This window comes from Echinops telfairi, unplaced genomic scaffold, assembly GCF_000313985.2.
Source record: "Echinops telfairi isolate 266 unplaced genomic scaffold, ASM31398v2 ScPeMD7_31;HRSCAF=116, whole genome shotgun sequence".
Classification (NCBI taxonomy): domain Eukaryota; kingdom Metazoa; phylum Chordata; class Mammalia; order Afrosoricida; family Tenrecidae; genus Echinops; species Echinops telfairi.
Window position 1 is genome coordinate 61,279,686 of NW_022103928.1, and position 10,170 is coordinate 61,289,855.

The 10,170-nt window shown below is 58.6% G+C and overlaps 1 protein-coding gene across 11 annotated transcripts in view; it reads right to left on the reverse strand.

Annotated features, from left to right (window-relative positions):
* Positions 1 to 10,170, reverse strand: part of ATP2B2 (ATPase plasma membrane Ca2+ transporting 2) — a 280,408-nt gene that overhangs the window by 188,054 nt on the left and 82,184 nt on the right. Inside the window, exon 3 of one of the 11 annotated variants that reach the window (XM_045289962.1) lies at positions 4,391 to 4,556. The exons of the other annotated variants lie outside the window; for them this stretch is intronic. The gene's annotated coding sequence lies outside the window, so the exon portion shown is untranslated. The remainder of the gene's footprint in view (positions 1 to 4,390; positions 4,557 to 10,170) is intronic. 11 annotated transcript variants of the gene reach the window in all.

The window sequence follows — 10,170 nt, forward strand, 5'->3', positions numbered from 1 at the left end:
GAGGGGAGAGGAAGAGACCAGAGAACCTTACCCCCCCCCCCTAAAGTGAGAAGGATTCCTGGCTGGGTGCGCAGACATGCTTCCTCATGGTGCTGCCAGTATTGGGGAGTCAGTCTGCAGGAAGGGTTCAGGACCCCCCATGCTCACGGCAGGGGCTTCGGTGGCGAAGCTTTAAGGAACAAGGTATTTCCTTGATGTCTTGCCACCTCTGCACTTGGGCAGAGCCCTGGGGTACGGGGTTAGGTATTGGGCTGTTGACCGAAGGCTGGAGGCTCCGTGGAGAGAGGGCTGAGGCAGTCTGCATCTGTGATCCACTCCCAAGGCTGCCTGGGGCGGGGGGTGGGGGGGGGGTGGGGGATTATTCTGTGGGTCCGAGTATGACGGGTCCATAAAACCCCTCTGAACTTGCTTCCGGAATGTGCCTCTCTCCTCCCTCACCCCCTCAGTCTCCTGCTTTCAGCCTTCTTTACGACAGAACTCACTACTGACTGGCTCCAGCACTCCCAGGATGCCTGGGCCTTGATTGTCCATCCAGACAACGGAATTCAGGACCCCCTTGTGTCCTGGTTCTGGAGCTGCTGGGCCAGGCTTGAAGCCACGGCTCTGGCTTTGGAGTGGCTGTGGGAGCTCCATCTACCTAGCTGGGTGGGGCAAAAGGCACCTGTGTGGCTTACCCCAAATGGTCATGGATGACTGGGGTGAACAGCACATACTCCCCTTCAACCTAGCAACCCGGGACCCCGAGCTGCTGGGAAGTCAGGGGCTTGTAGCCAGAAGGCATGAACGCAGAGCCGGCCTCGGGCTCGCTAAGTGGCCAGACACAGCTGCCTCTTCTTTCACACAGAGGAGAAGGCACTAGCGAGCAGGCAGGCGAGCAGGCAGGAGGAGAGACTGTACGCCAGCAGCTTGGGTGAAGCACCAGCTTAAAATAAAACGTTTTTGTTTTGCTCGGTGCTTAAAATAAAATGGAATTATATGCCAATGTTTAAAAGCCAGAGGGCTGTGGATAAAAGCCCAGATTTTAGGTTTCTTTAAAATTATTGGGGCTGCTGGAAGGGGGTGGGGTCAGACCATAGCGAGGGGCAACTGCAACCACCTCACCCCACCTGCCTTCTAACCTCACTGAGCCGGGAGGTGAGAGAATGTTGGGGGACAGGTCGTGGAGTGAAACCGTTCCCATGTATGGAGCCAGTGTGCGTTAAATACCGGCGCACCAGGTATGTTCCCAAGTGAGCGCCCCAAGCTTGTCCATAGACTCCTTCACAGTCAGCTTCATGAAGCGGGGACCATTGCTTCCACCCCACCCCAGAGTACAGGCCAGGGCACGGAGGCACAGAGGGGGCCTGGACCTGAAGCTGGGTTTTAACTGCTGCACAGCATTGCCTTCCTGTTTGCGGGCTGAGTGGCCTGCTTGTGGCCTTGTTCAAGTTTCCATACCCCACGATGACATGACACTACTCCACAGCCCCAACCTCCCCCACGCCCCCCACCCATGCTACTCCTTCTCTCCGTCAGATGCCCACTCTTGCCTAAGCTTCTCGACAGCCCTGGAAGGTAGGGGTGCTGTCACCCCCACTTCAGGATGAGGCACTGAAGGTACAGTGAGGTGAAGGGCAGGGTCTAGGGCAGAGCCTGTGTTCAAGCCGGGCCATCAGATGGGAGAGTCTGTGTCCTTGCCAATCCCACGGGCCCTTCATTTCGTCTCGCTCACACAAGTCCTAGGACCCCTGTGCCCACACCAGGGGGCCAGAGTCACCCACGGCAGGCCATTCCCAGCCCCACTGCCCAGAGGCTGGCTGGGCAGGACTGAGCCACTCAGCATCCAGCACAGGAACCTGGGTGACCAGTCGCTCTGCAATCAGGCCTGTGGGAGAACTAGTTCTAAGGGGCAGCCTGCAGAGCACAGGAGCAGGCAGGGAGAGGGGGTGGAGCAGGCAGGGAGAGGGGGCGGGTCCCTGCAGGGGTGACTGGGGGCTAGCTGCCTCCACATACCCTGAATTTCACCCTTTGGAGGCTCTGTCTAAGGGGCTTCCTCACTGCGGGAGCAGACAGCCTCAAATGACAAAGGGCAGGGGGGTGGGGTGGGGGTTTGTACTGCTGTCCCTGCGGTTGGCAGCCCAGTGCTTAACCCAAAGAGCCACTAGGGCTCCTTTTCGATGAACGTGAGCATCGGTAGTCTCAAATTTCCCTAGTATTCACCTCGGGCCCTTTCCCGTCTCTGTAGCTCACACAGCACTTACTGTGTGTCTCCTTGGTGTCCCCTCGAGTGGGGACCCCAGAGGGAATGTTTCCAGGAGCCAGAAACGAGCTGCATCTCATGCCAGGTGAGTCTCCCAGACGTAAGTATGTACAAATGCCATCTGGCAAGGCACCAAGCCCCGTGCACTTGACCCGCTCTGACACACGTCCCTTAGGCCTCGATGGAAAAGCAGCGGGTGACCCGGATTTGCCACTGCCTCCCACCCTCCCTGGCGCACTCCCCACAGACGTGCCCGCGATTCTGGATCATCTACAATTCTGGATCATCTACGGGCCCCCGGCAGACACCACGGGGCACGTACCTCCGCTGAATCTTCTGTGAAGTAGATAGAATCACAGTCTACCCAATAGGGCGGTAGTGAAGATGAGCAGAGTCTGTGTGTCTGTCCCCTTCTTAGCACGGTGCCTAGTGTGTCACAGAAAACGATCGACCCTGGGGAGCGAGCATCAGCCTCATTCACACACAGCTGTGCTGTTCAAATGGGCGCATAGGTCTTCTGGGTCCTTAACGAAAACCTCGTCTCCTCCCTTCTCCCCACCTACCTTCCCGTCTCCACTCCTCCCTCCAGGGCAGCGGTTCTCAACCTGGGGGTTGCGACCCCTTTGGGGGTCTAACGACCCTTTCACAGGGGTTGCCCAATTCATAACAGTAGCAAAATGACAGTGATGAAGTAGCAACGAAAATAATGTTATGGTTGGGGGTCAGCGCCACACGAGGGGCTGTGTGAAAGGGCTGCGGCGTCGGGAAGGCTGAGCACCACTGCTGCACAGGGGTGGGTCCCAGACTCCAGGGCACAGGAAGGAGCCGAGAGAGCAACACCTGAAGACGTGCCCACCGTGGGCTGGACAGGCAGGGGACTCCTGAGGAAGTGTCTCCCAGACCCACTCAGCCCAGGAAAGCTACGGTGTCCCAATCCTCCCCCTCTGCAGGAGCCCCCCCGGGGTGCAAGAATTCCATCATTCCCAGGCACCTGCCTCCAAGGCTGCACCCTTCCCTACCTCTGGGTCTCCCCACGGCCAAGGAGCTGGAGGAAGTAGGAAGCTGGAGGGTCTTTGGGAGGGTGCTGTGGAAATCACAGGGAGAAGGTACCGGTCCCTAGATTTGTGCTGGCTCAGCATCTGGGGGGATGCCAGCTTCCCCAGGCCCACGCCAGTGGGGTCCGTGGGAGGCAGGTGGTGATGTCCCTGGTCTCTCTAGCAGCACATGGGTGTGTGTGGTGGTGGTGGCGGCACAGGCCAGGGCGGGTCTATGGCGGGGAAGGGAGGAGAAAAAACAGCCTGGGATTCAGGGCTGGTCTTGTCTTGCCCTGTGACTCTCTGTGTGGCTGCTGACAAGTCCCTTCCACAATAGTGCGCATTTAAGCACGCCTATGGTGACGAGAAAGATGTAACTCATGACCACGAGGCCAGCGCTCCCGTCTGGAGCCTGCAGTACGAATCGATCAGTATAATACAGTTCCAGCCTCACGAGAACCCCTGGGCCTAGCCCACGGCCATCTCCATGTCAATGACGGGCACAGAAGGGCCAGAGGGGCCAAGAGACTGTCTGATGCCCCCAGCTGCCTCCCAGGGACAGGACCCCACCCCCAGTCACTCGACCTTGGACCTGAGACACCCCCGCACCTCTCCTTTGCTGCTGCACCTGTTAAGCAGGCAGGTGGCCCTGGCCTCATTCTTGGCCTCAGGGAGCCAGTCCCCTGGCCAAGACATTGCAGGGGCAGCTCGAGGCTTGGAGCTGCCGCTCACCTGTCGCAGGGCCTGCACCTGTAATCTCACTTGACCTTCACAGCAGCCAGTATCACACCCATTACACAGGGCAGGAAACTGAGTCGCAGGGAGCAAGGTACAAGTCTAAAGCACCACACGGGAGTCAGTATGGGAACCCAGCCCCCGAGACGCATGCTCTCACACACGTTAGCTATAAGGGCCCAAACCTTCCTGGGAGCTGGGACATGCAGCCTGCCTCTTCTCCTTTCTGAAGGGCTTGTCTGGCTTCCCCTGGTGCTGCCTCCACTGACAGTCAGGGGGTTCCACCACAGGAAACTCCTTCCAGGAACCCGTGGCTTCCCGGGGGACCAGTCAGTGCAGGGCTGAGACTGGTCTCCTGTGAGACCCCACCCCCACCCCATACCTGTGCCAGAGACGCTGGACAGTCCCCGGAGTCCACGCTGGGTCCTGGTGACAGACAAGCTGCACTCTGACCTTCAGATTCAGGGCCAACAGGCACTGCAGAGGGCCCGGGGTCACGGCACCTGCGGGGCTCCCGGCTGCCAGCAAGGCTGTCTCCGATTCTGGCCCTGGGAGGAGGTGAGGGGAACCCAGTGGGGAGGGGCCGAGAACACGGCGGCAGGCCAGTAGGGGCGGCGTGGTCCGTGCCAAGAGCTGTGTGGGCGGTAGGATTCTGAACCCCAGCTTCCTCCTGATTCTATCAGCAGCCTCCTGGCCTCAGCCCCACTTACCAGGAAACACCTCGTTGGGAGGACACCCTGTACCTTGCTGCCTATTGTGTGGGGTGGTCCCGGGAACGCTGGGAAGGCGGGCCTCAGCACCTGCACCTCTCCAGACCGAAAAGCGCAAGCTTCCGTGAAGTGGGTCATGTGAGTGTGAATGGCTGGGGAGGGGCCAGGGCAGGCTGGTCCAAGCAGCCTGGGTCTCGCCTCCTCCAGGAAGTCTCCCTGGACAGAGGAGAAAAGGTAACCGGTTCTCCCTGCACCCCTTCTCTTAGTCTGCACACATTCCTCTTACTCTAAGCTCACAAGGTGTCCACGCATGCTCTGTTCCCTCACCAGGAACAGGAAGGAAACACGGTCAACTTTTGCTGGCCAAAGCATACCTCACTTCTCTGACAGCGCTGGGCATGAGTGCATTCCACATGGGCATGCTCCCAGGCACCACCATCTCCCAGGTGCCAGGGCTGTGTGTCATTTCAACATGTCAGGTGTAAGGAGCTCGCATCTGACTAGCTTTCATTGGTCAACGAACGGGACGCTTGCTCATCGGAGCTCCTAGTTGACAAATGGTACAGCACAGCCACAGGGCACATGCTGTGGAGCCACCCTAAGAACGGCCACGCTTTCTGCCGTCACAGTGTGCTCCGGGGCACACCAGGCCCCGGGGACATTCCTGTTGGGGAAGAAATAGGAGGTGCAGTGCAGGGACCCTAAGGAGCTGGGGTGCAGGGGTTTGGTTGTAATCTGCATGATCGGCAGTCGGAAACCACCGCTGCTCCGAGGGAGAAAGATGGGGGCCGTCTACCCTGTAAATAGTGTAGTAATTTACACTCAGGGGCAGTTCTACCCTGTCCTGCAGGGCTGCCATGAGGCAGCATTGACTCAGTGGCTGTAAGTTGGGGCCATGAACAGTGGCTGTGAGTTGGGGCTGTGACTGGAGCCAGTTGCCACTGAGTTGGCCGGGACTCATGCGCTCCACAGGGGTTCCAATGGCTGATTGTTCTGGAAGTCGTTCATCCAGGCAGACCCAAGTCCCCAACCATTCCATCAGCGGCTAAGGTCTCAGCTGTTTTAAACGATGTTGGTTTCCATGGGTGGCCCCTCTACTCTGAGGCCCCTGGGCTGGAGGAGGGCTTTATGGCTCTGCATCTTGTGCCCTGAGCCTTCCATCCGCCTTCAGCAGCAACAGCACAGGCTCTCAGAGGTCAGTGCGTGTCTGCTTCGAGGGGCAAACTCCCCTCTCCACATCCTCGTGACTGAACGCCCCAGAGGCTCCCTTGCGGTTGCTGGGTGGTGCAAACCGCTTCAAACGGAAAGGCTGAGGGTTCAGGTCCCCCCACAGGCACCGTAGGAGAGAGGCCTGGCTGTCTGCTTCTGAATATCCCAGGGAGCACCGTCCTAACATGATGCACGGGGTTCACCTGATGGCACTTGGTGACTGCGTCCTTTACCTAGCATATGCCGAGCACCTCCCTTATGGCAGTGACCGGGGTATGGAGATAAGCAGGACTTAGGCTGTCCTTGGGGAGGGGAAGGACCAAGAAGACTCTGACATGGACCATGTGCTCAGTCTCTTCCACACAGCTAGGAGGGAGTATGCTGGAGCCCTGGTGGCACAGCGGTTACAAGTTGGGCTGCTGCCCTCAAGGTCAGCAGTTTGAAACCACCAGCCATCCTATAGGAGAAGGATGAGGCTTTCTGCTCCCCCAAAGAGGTCCCGTCTCAGAAGCTTGCAGGGGCAGTTCTGCCCCGTCCTCTGGGGCCAGGATGACTCAGAACCAACCCGATGGTGGGGAGTTGGGGGGAGGACGGAGCAGCCATGGGTTCAAAGTCAGCCCTGGCTGGGCTTTTCCCATGCTTCAAATCCAGCGAGGTTGGGATGCCAGATACAGAAACAGAACAATAGGGCGCACTACAGCAGGGGCACAGTGGCGAGAGGAGAGCGCCAGCACTTCCTATCAGAATGGGAGGCCCTCCGGGGCCAGTGAGACCCAAGTGAGGCATCTGCTCTTTCCAAGAAGTGTTGTCAGAATCGTGTCTAAAGGGCGCATCACCGCTGCCTGTGTGGGGAGTGCGGGGCTAGTTGCTGTTTGTGGATGGCACCAGGTAGTGAGGTCCCTGTCCCGGAAGTAATCAAGAAGAGGCTGAGAGGCGATCAGCAAGGATATTGGGGAGAGCACCGAGCACTGGTAGGCTCCCAAGGAGTTTGTTTGTTTCTTCTAACCATCAGTGGAGATAAAGAAGAAGGCCATGACCCGGGGACCTAGAGACATTTACCTGCCAAGCCTTCCTGCATTGGTCATCCCACGAGGTCCTGAGACAGCCCCCGAGGAAGGGGGCACCATGCCCATTCTACGGATGGGCGAACCGAGGTGCAGGGAGTGTCCAAGATGACCTGGTCTTGCCCACAGCAGTGACAGGTGACAGACAAAACTAGAGGGCAGTGAGTCACGCTACATACGTGGGCCAGGCTGCCTGCGGGACACCCTGTGATGGAGCAAAGCCAGCCGCCAACTGGGCAGACGGCGGGTCTGAAGGTGGCCGTCCCAGACTTCTCGACCCTGGTGCTAACAGCCGGGTCCCCATTGGAGTGCAGGTGGCTTCTCTGTAGCCATCCTGCAAGGGCAACTGCTCTTTGACCACACACGTCCCTGGGGCATGCACTCTGCCCTCTGGAGGTGGGTCTGGGTGTGTTGGTGCAGGTCTACAGCACTGTGCTAGTGCCAACACGGGGACACGCCTCGTGCTCAACTCGGGGTGTGGGCACTGGGCGCCTGTGAGGGCATGGGACACCACCACAGCTCACTGGGGTGGGCACAACCTGGACCTGTGGTCATGGGTGCTGTGAGTCAGCACCCCTGGGCCCTAGAGGCCCCAGGATGACTTTGGTCCCATTGCCGCTGGACCCAGTCAGCACTGCAGGGCCAATGCTCCCAGGTGGCCCATGACAGTCCACCTCCTGTCTGTGTTCAGCTGGATACTGGGGTCCCTGGAAGCTGTTCCCAAGAGCCATGCCAAGCTGGCCACCAGAACCCACCCGGTCCAGCACCCTCGTGTGCAGATGGGGAAGCGGGAGAGGGCACTATGTTTCTGGAGAGCCTGCCAGGCACTGCACACAGCCCTTGACAGGTGAGGGCAGGAAATACCCTTACCTGCATGAGGCAGGAACAGGGACAAGATTCACCAGCATCACAGAGCCCCAAGGGGCAGAGGTAAGATTTGAACTCAGTGCCAGACAGGCTTGTGCCCAGTGCTGTGTATTCTGATCAGGTCACCTCCAGGTCCCTAGGTATGGGGCAAATTCTCTTTCCCCAGGCTGGTTCAGATCAGGGAGGACAGTGTGGTCCCAGCGGAGAGGGCTGGGTCTTGCGGCTCCTCCTCAGGGCTGCCAGGGAGACAAGGGCAGATGAACAGCTGCCTCACACAGATCAGTTGCTGTGATGCTGACCTGGACTAGTGGTGGCCCCATGTGTGTCCTAGTGGACCTGTGCACCAGACATCTCTAGGAGAGGACAGTTCACCTGGGGCCTGTGAACCCTCCCCCTGCCCATACACACACATCCCCCTGGATTTCTAGGGCCCAACCTGGGAAGGGTGCTGTGGTAGTTACATCATCTCCTGTCAACTTGCGAAGGGGTGGAGTCTAGCCTCAGTCAGGTCGCAGGTCGCAGCTTGATGACCTCATTTGGAGACATAGCTCACTGGAGGCCACATGTACTCTCTGTTTCACCTTCTCACTGACAAACCAGATGTACTGTACTGATGGAGCCAGAGCCCTGGGGCTGGAGGAGCCACGTGGAGACCCATGCCAGCACTGAGATACTTCCACCCCCACTGGATCCACAAGACTTTCTACCCACTGGCCTGTGGTCTTCCTGCATTCGGGGTCATTGCATGTTTTGCATTGAGTCTAAAGAGGACTAGTATCGACTTATGGGGTAATATCAGACTTGATCTGGGATATTTTCTTAATGCACCATTGCTCTTTGATATAAAGTTCTTTTATACACATGGGTCTCCCTGGATTTGTTTCTCTAGTCTACTGGGACTAGACCTTGGGCCTTGACCTTGGGGCTCAGAAAGGCAGTCAGTGATAAGCACCAGGGGTTCTCAGTAGGGGCTTGTTCCTCCACTTCCACTGCCTCTGTTGAAAACACGGCTCTGCAGCCAGCCTGCCTGCGTTCAGGTCCCAGCCAAGGTAAGGGAGATGATGGCCCTGGGTAGTGGCGCCTCTTTGAGGCTCAAATCACAGCTTTGTCACCAAGTAGCCAACTGACCCTGCTTGCCACTTCACCAGCCTGCACCTTGACATCCAGTCTCGTCTGCAATGTGGGAACACTGGCACTTCTAAACTGCAGGGCAGAGGCTCCGCTTTGCCGCCTGATGAATGCTAGGGACTGTGATGATCCCTATGGAGTCACTGTCCTTCCGGTCAGGGGTCAGCCCAGGCCCCCCACCCACCTAGCAGGCTGCGAGGTCACCATGTGGGACCTGGGCAGCCTGCCCCCTCTCTGGGCACACCGGACCCAGCACTCTGACTGGCACCTTCTCGGCACTCCCACTTCAACTCTCGCCAGAGCAGGGCTGGTACCAGTGCCTACGGAGTCGGCCGAGACCAGCGCTGGGGCATTGTGTCCGAGCTGCGCTGAGCCCCATAGGATTCTCGGAAGGGGCCTCAGAAGCGCGTAGGGAAACCCCACAATCTTTGAATGCTCCCTCTCCATCAGCTTTTTGAAGCCCTTGGAGTTCACCAGGCCTTCCTTCCGAGGGGCTTCTGGGTGAAGGGACCTCTAACTTGGGGTGAGCAGCAGACTGTAAGGAACCATTTGCATCAAATACCAGGGGGCCCCCAAGAGCTTATGGGAAAACGTCATCATCTTTTAATTCCATTTGTCTTTGAACTGTTCAAAGCCCCCTTGTGCTTCCCCACTGCACTGAGATGAGAGAGCCTTTGCTCAGCCCCGACGGGTCCGGCCCAGCAGGTGGCTCCCCCTGCTATGGGGCTAGTGCTGGCCCCTTGCCCACTGGGCCCGGCCCCACAGCCATCCTCCAATCCAAACCACACCAGCTGCCACCAAGTCAGCTGGCTCCCCGTGGCCCATGTGGGTCTGAGGGGCCCTGTGGTCCAGGGGTCTTCACGCTGGTTTCCCAGAAGCTGTCCCCAGGCCTCTGAGGCGACCCCGGTGGATTCAAACCACCAAGCTTACAGTGAGTGGGAAGTGTTCAACTGTGGTGCCACCAGGGCCGCCTCTCCCCTCCCCACCGCCTCCACCTCCACCAAGTTCACTCCCCTCTGGGGCCCCCGATCTCGGCGTGGCAGGCGGCTCCCACTGTTTGGGCTTTCGGTCAAAGTCCCCTTCCCTGAAGGCCTCCCCCGCCACTCTGTCCTTGGTTTGGCGTTTGCTCTGAGCTGTTGTCTTTATGTAACGGGCAGCTGCTCCCTACCAGCCTCCCTCTCCAT